This window comes from Eriocheir sinensis, chromosome 13 (genome assembly GCF_024679095.1).
Source record: "Eriocheir sinensis breed Jianghai 21 chromosome 13, ASM2467909v1, whole genome shotgun sequence".
Taxonomy (NCBI): domain Eukaryota; kingdom Metazoa; phylum Arthropoda; class Malacostraca; order Decapoda; family Varunidae; genus Eriocheir; species Eriocheir sinensis.
In genome coordinates this window covers 10982103-10990607 of record NC_066521.1, presented here as the reverse complement: position 1 = coordinate 10990607, position 8505 = coordinate 10982103, and the positions used below count along the sequence as shown (strand labels likewise).

The 8505-nt window shown below is 44.7% G+C and overlaps 1 non-coding gene across 1 annotated transcript; it reads right to left on the bottom strand.

Moving 5' to 3' along the window:
- Nucleotides 1–8191: 8191 nt before the first annotated feature.
- Trnad-guc (transfer RNA aspartic acid (anticodon GUC)) lies at nt 8192–8263 on the bottom strand. Its single transcript has one exon. It is a non-coding gene; the product is annotated as a tRNA-Asp (tRNA).
- Between the last annotated feature and the right edge of the window lie 242 nt (nt 8264–8505).

The following is an 8505-nucleotide window of genomic DNA, read 5'->3' as shown; positions in this document are numbered from 1 at the left end:
TAGTAAAAAGCGTGAAAGGAGGGTGGGTGAGGATTTGAAAGAGAGAGGGAAAGAGAGGTCACTGTTCTTAAGGGATTACGAACCTTGGATTAAGTGGGGAAGGAGGAGGAAACATGGAAACATGGACAAGCAAACAGCAGAAAGCCTATTGGTTCATTACGAGGCTGCCTGCCTTAGTGATTTAATCTGTTCTTCAGCCGCTTGAGTGACCTGCAGGAAGATCAAAGCCCATTTGGACGTACGCGTGGTTACGTTCACTTAACCCCTGATTCAGCAAAGTGACGATCAATGTGGTTTTCAAGGAATTGATTGTTTTCGCACTAACTACTTCTGCAGGAAGGCTGTTCCAGTGGCGGACGACACTGTTCGAAAAATAACTCCTCCCGACTTGTGTACTTCATCGCTTCGGATCAATTGTTTGACCGTTGTTTCTTGTTCTTGGGTTAGTTTGAAGCGTGAAGCTTAGAGTGATTGATATTACTGAGCCTGATGAAGTATTTGAAGAGGAGGAGAAGGAGGGGGAGATAGTAACGGTGTTTCTGGTGGAAGTGGAGATGATAAAGCAGGAGAAGATCAAAGACGATGAAAAAACTGGTATGTAAGAAAGAAAAAGTTGAAAATAACAATAGGAGGTAATAAAGACAGGCAGCAAGAACAAATCAGCAGAAGAAAAAAGGTTAAACAGGAACAATATACATGAAAGAGCCTTCAAACTAATGCTAATTATGAACTTTACATTTCTGCCCGAAATCGTGCCAAATCTATTCTCCGACTAACCAAAAATTCTTTCATTAATAGAAAATGCCAAAACCTTGCTTTCTCTAACTCTTCCCGTGACTTCTGGCATCTAGCTAAAAACATCTCCTCCAACTTCACTTCTTCATCTTTCCCTCCACTCATCAGTCCTGACGGCAACACTGCCGTCTCATCTATCTCTAAGGCTGAACTCTTCTCTCAAACTTTTTCTAAAAACTCCACTCTGGACGATTCTGGGCATATTCCTCCTACTCATCCACCTCTGACTCCTTTTATGCCTGTTATAAAGATTCTTCAAAATGATGTTTTCTATGCCCTCTGGCCTCAATCCTCAGAAGGCTTATGGACCTGATGGAGTGCCTCCTATTGTCCTTAAAAACTGTTCCTCCGTGCTGTCACCCTGCCTGGTCAAACTCTTTCGCCTCTGCCTGTCAACATCTACCTTTCCTTCTTGCTGGAAGTATGCCTTCATACAGCCTGTGCCTAAGAAGGGTGACCGCTCCAATCCCTCAAACTACCGTCCTATAGCTTTACTTTCTTGTCTATCTAAAGCTTTTGAATCAATCCTTAACCGGAAGATTTAAAAGCACCTTTCCACCTCTGACCTTCTGTCTGATCACCAGTATGGGTTCTGCAACGGGCGTTCTACTGGTGATCTCCTAGCCTTCTTAACTGACTCTTGGTCATCCTCTCTTAGCCGTTTCGGTGAAACTTTTGCTATTGCGCTGGACATATCAAAAGCTTTTGATAGGGTCTGGCACAAATCTTTGCTTTCCAAACTACCCTCCTACGGTTTCTATCCTTCTCTCTGTACCTTTATCTCCAGTTTCCTTTCTGACTGTTCTATTTCTGCCGTGGTAGACGGTCACTGTTCTTCCCCTAAATCTATTAACAGTGGTGCCCCGCAGGGTTCTGTCCTATCTCCCACTCTTTTTCTGTTGTTCATTGATGATCTTCTTTCCAAAACGAACTGTCCTATCCATTCCTACGCCGATGATTCCACTCTGCATTACTCAACTTCTTTTAATAGAAGACCCACCCTACAGGAACTTAACGACTCAAGGCTGGAGGCTGCAGAACGCTTAGCCTCAGACCTTACTATTATTTCTGATTGGGGCAAGAAGAACCTGGTGTCCTTCAACGCCTCAAAAACACAGTTTCTCCACCTATCCACTCGACACAATCTTCCAAACAACTATCCCCTATTCTTTGACAACACCCAGCTATCACCTTCCTCAACACTAAGCATCCTCGGTCTATCCTTAACTCAAAATCTCAACTGGAAACTTCATATCTCATCTCTTACTAAATCAGCTTCCTCGAGGCTGGGCGTTCTGTACCGTCTCTGCCAGTTCTTCTCCCCTGCACAGTTGCTGTCCATATACAGGGGCCTTGTCCGCCCTCGTATGGAGTATGCATCTCATGTGTGGGCTCCACCACACAGCTCTTCTGGACAGAGTGGAGGCTAAGGCTCTTCGTCTCATCAGCTCTCCTCCTCATACTGATAGTCTTCACCTCTTAAATTCCGCCGCAATGTTGCCTCTCTTCTATCTTCTATCGATATTTCCACGCTGACTGCTCTTCTGAACTTGCTAACTGCATGCCTCCCTCCCGCAGCCCCGCTGCACTCGACTTTCTACTCATCCTCATCTCTATACTGTCCAAACCCTTATGCAAGAGTTAACCAGCATCTTCACTCTTTCATCCTCACGCTGGTAAACCTGGAACAATCTTCCTTCATCTGTATTTCCTCCTGCCTACGACTTGAACTCTTTCAAGAGGAGGGTATCAGGACACCTCTCCTCCTGTATTTGATCTTGCTGGCCACCTCTTTGTTTTTTTAGAGCAGCGAGTAGCGGGCTTTTTTTATTATTGTTTTCTTTGTGTGCCCCTGAGCTGCCTCCTTTGTTGTAAAAAATAAATAAATAACATCCAATATGGAATAATTGGAGGGCAGCAATTTGTCACCCCCCCCCCACACACACACACACACTCACTCATGCACACACTCACTGAAACCAAATTAAAGTTTCTATATATATTTCGTGACACTGAAGAAGAGAGAAAACATGTGAGGAAGGAAGGGAGGAAAAAAAATGAGTGAAAGATGTGAAGGAAGGAAAAGGATGGAGGAGAAGGAGGAGGAGGAGGAGGAGGATGGGTTAGCATTCAGAGGGAAGGATAACGGGGGGGATACGGAGGGGGGAAAGCAGGAAGGGGGAGGGGAGGGAAGGAGGATTGGGAGAGGGGGCCCCCCTGTTGGACTCATTAGGTGGAGGGTGAAGGCAGTGTCGACTTAATTGCCTTTAACTCATTAGGGGAAGGAAGCTATTAAGGAAACCCCTGCCAACCCCTGCAGTCACCCCTGCCGTCACCCCTGCCAAATCCCCTGCCAAGACTTTTACTAATCTGCCATTATTTCTACCATTCTCTGCCAACCCTTTCCAATCTTAATCATTTCTGCAATCACATCCTGTCAGTCCCTACCATTACCCCTGTCAACACTGCCACTATCCCTGCATACCCTTCCCTTACCATTATTCCCTCTACCCTGCTACACTCTGTCAATCTTTCCCACAACTCTTTACTCCTGCAATCACATCCTGTCAGCCCCTGCCATCACCCCTGCCAACCCTGCCACTATCCCTACATACCCTTCTCTTACCATTATTCTTTCTACCCTGCTACACTCTGTCAATCCTTCTCATAACTCTTTACCCCTGCAATCACATCCTGTCAACCCCTGCCATCACCCCTGCCTACCCTGCCAAAGCCCCTGCACACCTTTTGACTTCCCTTGTTATTATTTCTGCGAGCCCCTGCCAACCCCTTCCATTCCAATAGCTCCTTCAGCCACACCCTGCCACCCTCTACCATCACCCCTGCTAACAATACCAAAGTCCCTGCCATCATCCCTGCCAACCTTATTATTTATCTTGCCATGTTCCTGCTATACCCTGCCGTCCGTAACCTCTTCCATCCCTGTTACACCTACCTCCACACCTTGCCACCCCTGCCACCCCTTCTCTCACCCCTGCCTCCACTCCTGATACCACCCCTGCCAGCCCTGTTCTTACCTCATCACTACTCCTGCCACCCTCTGTCAATCTTTCCCATCCCCTTCCAACCCCTGTCAAACCTTGCTATCACCCCTGAAACTGTATTTGATGAGCCCTGTCACCACCCCTGCCACTGTCCCTGCCATCTCTCTCTCTCTCTCTCTCTCTCTCTCTCTCTCTGACCCTTTCTCTAATCCCTCAGCCCCATTAAACGTATTTCTTCCCAGTTTACTCCTTTTTTTTACTCACCGGATCAACGAAAAAAGGTAGAGAGGAAAAGAAACAAAATAAGAAAGAATAAATGAAGAGAGAAAGGAATGTAGGAAGAATGGAAGGAAGGAAGGAAGGAAGAAAGGAAGGAAGGGAGGAAGGAAGGAAGAAAAAGAAGTAAGCGTGGATGGGGTGAGGAAGGAAGGAAGGAAGGAAGGAGGGAAGGAAGGAAGGAAGGAAGGAAGAAAGGAAGGAAGGAAGGAAGGTAGAAAGAAAGTTAGAAGAGATAGGAGGCAGGAAAAGAAGAAATAAACGAAGTAATCAAGAAAAATGAAAGACAGACGGGAAGGAAAAAATATGCGGGAGAAGAAGGAAGGGAGGAAACCATGAAAGGACGGAAAAGGAAGAAGGGAAGGAAGGAAGAATGGGAAGTAGGATAAAACGGAAGTAAGAAAGACGCGAAATGAAAACTAGAAATAATAAATAAATACCTAACAAAGTAAAGTAAATGCATAAATAGATAAGCAATTAAACAAGCAAAAATGATTATAGTGAGTACAATAACACACACACACACACACACACACACACACACACACACACACACACACACACAGGTAAGTCAAACTAATGAAAGAGCAATAAGGAGGAAGAGGAAGAGGAAGACGAAGGGGTGGCGGAGGAGGACACACACAAGGAGGAGGAGGAGGAGGAGGAGGAGGACACACGCACAGGTAAAATCTTAAACCTTGGAGAGATCTATTTCGTAAAGGTAAAGGTGAGGTGGGATTGTATTCTCTCTCTCTCTCTCTCTCTCTCTCTCTCTCTCTCTCTCTCTCTCTCTCTCTCTCTCTCTCTCTCTCTCTCTCTCTCTCTCTCTGTTCTTTTTTCCTATCTTTTTTCCTTTCTTCATTCTCCCTTCTCTTTTAATTTGTTCCTCACATCTCTGCCTCTTCCTTCCTTTACTATATGTTCCTTTTCTTTTACTTCCTTTATTATCTTTCATACACTTCTTTTTCTTTTCTCCACTTCTTTATCTTTCGTTTTCTTTTCCATTATCTGTCTTTATTCTTCTTTCCCAATACCTTATCTTCCATTTAGTTCCTTTTTTTCTTTATTCCATTATCTCTATCACAAATACTCAAATGCTAAAAAGAACACAACGCAGACCAACAGAAACACAAAAGAAACACATCCCCCCAAAAGACATCAATTATTGGAGGTAAGTCATTAATTAGTAAGGAAAATCAACAGGTGAAGAGATCAAAAGATACAGAGGAATGAAACAGATGAGACGAGAAATAGTTGTGAGAAGAAGAAAAGAGAATATGAGAAGAGAGAAGGAAGGAGAGGGAAAACGAGGAGACTGGAGGAGAGGACAGAGAGGATAAAAGAGAAGATTAGATGAGGAAAGAAGAATAGTGGAGAGGAAAGAAAAAAGGAGAAGGAGGAGAGGAGAAATGAGAGGAAAGAAGGAGAGGAGATTAGAGGAAAATAGAGGAGAGGAGAGAGGAAAGAAAAAAGGAGGAGGAGGAGAGGAGAAATGAGAGGAAAGAAGGAGAGGAGATTAGGGAGGAGGAGGAGAGGAGAAATGAGAGGAAAGAAGGAGAGGAGATTAGAGGAAAATAGAGAAGAGGAGAAAGGAAAAGAGATAAAGACAAAGGAAAGGAAGGGAAAAAGAATGGATAGGAAAGAGTAAAAGAGTTGAAAGGAGAGGAAACACGGGAAATGTGAAGAGAAAAGAGGATAAGACAATAGAGAAAAGTGTGAGAGGAGATTAGAGGAAAAAAGAAGAGGAGAGAGAAGAGATAAAGACAAAGGAAAGAGAGGGAAGAAAAGTGGATAGGAAAGAGTAGAGGATTTGAAAGGAGAGGAAAAGGAGAAATATGAGAAAAGAGGATAGGATAATAGAGAGGTGAGAAGAGATTAGAGAAAAAGAAGAAAGGAGAAGAGAGATAAAGACAAAGGAAAGAGAGAAGAGTGGATAGGAAAGAGTAGAGGAGTTAAAAGGAGAGGAAAATGGGGAAATGTGAAAAAAGAGGATAGGATAATAAAGAAAGGTGTGAGAGGAAAGGATCAAAGGAAACAAGAAAAGAGGAGAGAGAAGAGATAAAGACAGAGGAAAGAGAGGGTAGGAGAGAGGATAGGAAAGAGTAGAGGAGTTAAAAGGAGAGGAAAAAAGGGGAAATGTGAATAGCAAAAAGAGGATAGGACAATAGAGAAAGGTGTGAGAGGAGATTAGAGGAAAAAAGAAGAGAGGAGAGAGGAGAAGAGATAAAGACAAAGGAAAGAGAGTAAGGAAAAGTAGACAGGAAAGAGTAGAGGAGTTGAAAGAAGAGGAAAAAAGGGGAAATAGGATAATAGAGAAAGGTGTGAGAGGCGATTAGCGGAAAGGATCAAAGAAAAAAAAATTATTAAGGATAACTATAATAAACCGAGGAAGAAGAGAAAACAATGTGAAAAGAAGGAGATTATATACTTCCCGACCCTTCCTCCTTTCCCATCAACTATTTCCAAAGGTCAAAATGAAATATATCGCACTCCCATGAGCATTATTCTTTCACGGTCGTGGTACAGAAGCTTTGTCAAACTACCACCAGGGCATTCTTTTATCCTTCTTTTCTCTGTTCCCCTTTTCTTTCCTTCTTTTACCCTCTCACTTCACTCTTTCTAATTCTTTTCTTCTTCCTCCTCTTCCTCTTCGTTTCTTCCTATTCTTCGTCCTCTCCTTTCCTCTCCATTGTCGCCTCTCCCACTACCCTTGGAAAATACACAACTCCTAGGAAAGCCTTGTCAAACGTGTGTACTTGCACGCAGAAATGTTTAAAAATATGGACCACAAAACCAAGAGAAGTGCAGAAGGGAAGATATAGAGGACGAGGAAGAGAGGCAAATAAAAGATGACCAAAGAAAGAAAATAGAGGTGATGTATAGAAGAAAATGGAGAGTGTGAAGAGAATGAGAAGAAGGATAAAATGGATGGGACACAGAGGAAAGGAGAGTGTGGAGAGGAGAAGAGAGGAAAGGAGAAAAGAGAAGAGGAGTGAAGGGAGAAGAGAAGAGGAGAGGAAGATAGCCGAAAGGGAAGGAGACTGAAAAGGAAGACAAAAGAAAGGGATGAGAGGAGAGAAAAGTAGAGAAGATAGAGGAAAGAAGAGATGAGAAGAGAGGAGAGAGAAGAGGAGAGAAGATAAGAAGAGAGGGAGGTAAACGGAACGAAAGCAGGGTAAAAAGGAAGAGACAGAGAAAGGAAAAGACAGGAGAAGAAAATGAGATAGCAGAAGAAAGGAGAGAAGAGAAGAGAAGAGAAGAGGAGAGGAGAGGAGAGGAGAGGAGAGGAGAGGAGACAAGACAAGACAAGACAAGACAAGACAAGAGAAGAGAAGAGGAGAAGACAAGAGAAAAGAAGAGAAGAGAAGAGAAGAGAAGAGAAGAGAAGAGAAGAGAAGAGGAGAGGAGAGGAGAGGAGAGGGAGGTAATCGGAAGGGAAGGGGTTTGGATAATAAGGTTATTGCCCGCGAACACCGGTCTCTCTCTCTAACCCGTTTATCAGGGAGACAGCATCACCGCCTCCTCCCCCTCCTCCTCCTCGTCCTCCTCCTCCTCCTCCCTCCCTGACCATCCATGACACCTCACTATCACTTCTCCTTTCCTCCTCCATTTTCATTAGCTCTCTCTCTCCATATTTTCATTAGCTCCACCACCTCTCTCTCCACTATACTAACATGTCCTCTTCCACTCTCTCCACCTCCATAAAAATGTCAACCACCACCATCACCACCATCACCACCATCAACACCACTACCACCACCATCAACACCACTACCACCACCGTCACCACCACCCAAGCACCAAAAGCTTATCTTCCTTACAAATAATCTTTTAATTCCTCCTCCTCTTCTATATGAGATGTCCTGAGGCAGGGTGCGTTGTGGGCTCTTCCTCTTCCTCTCTTCCTTTTTATCCTGCTTTCCTTCCGTTTACCTCCCTCTCCCCTCCTCTCCTCTCCTCTCTCCTCTTCTATAATAATAATTGGGGCAGGGCAGCAGCGTGTTCCCAGGTGTGAGGCGTGATCACCTGTGTATAAGTATGAGGGGTGCTGAGGAGGGCGTGTGTTGACCCAAGGAAGCACTGACACTGATCTCTTAGGTAATAAAACTTTGGTCCTCCCCGGCGGGGAATCGAACCCCGGTCTCCCGCGTGACAGGCGGGGATACTAACCACTATACTACCGAGGAGTGAAGGGAAAGGGAATGTTGCCGCTACTGGTGCCGCCGCTGCTACCACTGCTGCTGCTGTGTGGTGGTGGTGGTTGTTGTAGTGGTGGTGGTGGTGGTGGTGGTGGTGGTTGTAGTGGTGGTGGTGGTTGTAGTGGTGGTGGTGGTGGTTGTTGTAGTGGTGGTGGTGGTAGTTGTTGTAGTGGTGGTGCTGGTGGTGGTAGTACAGGTTGCAGTAGTAGTGGTAGTGGCGGTAATTTTCT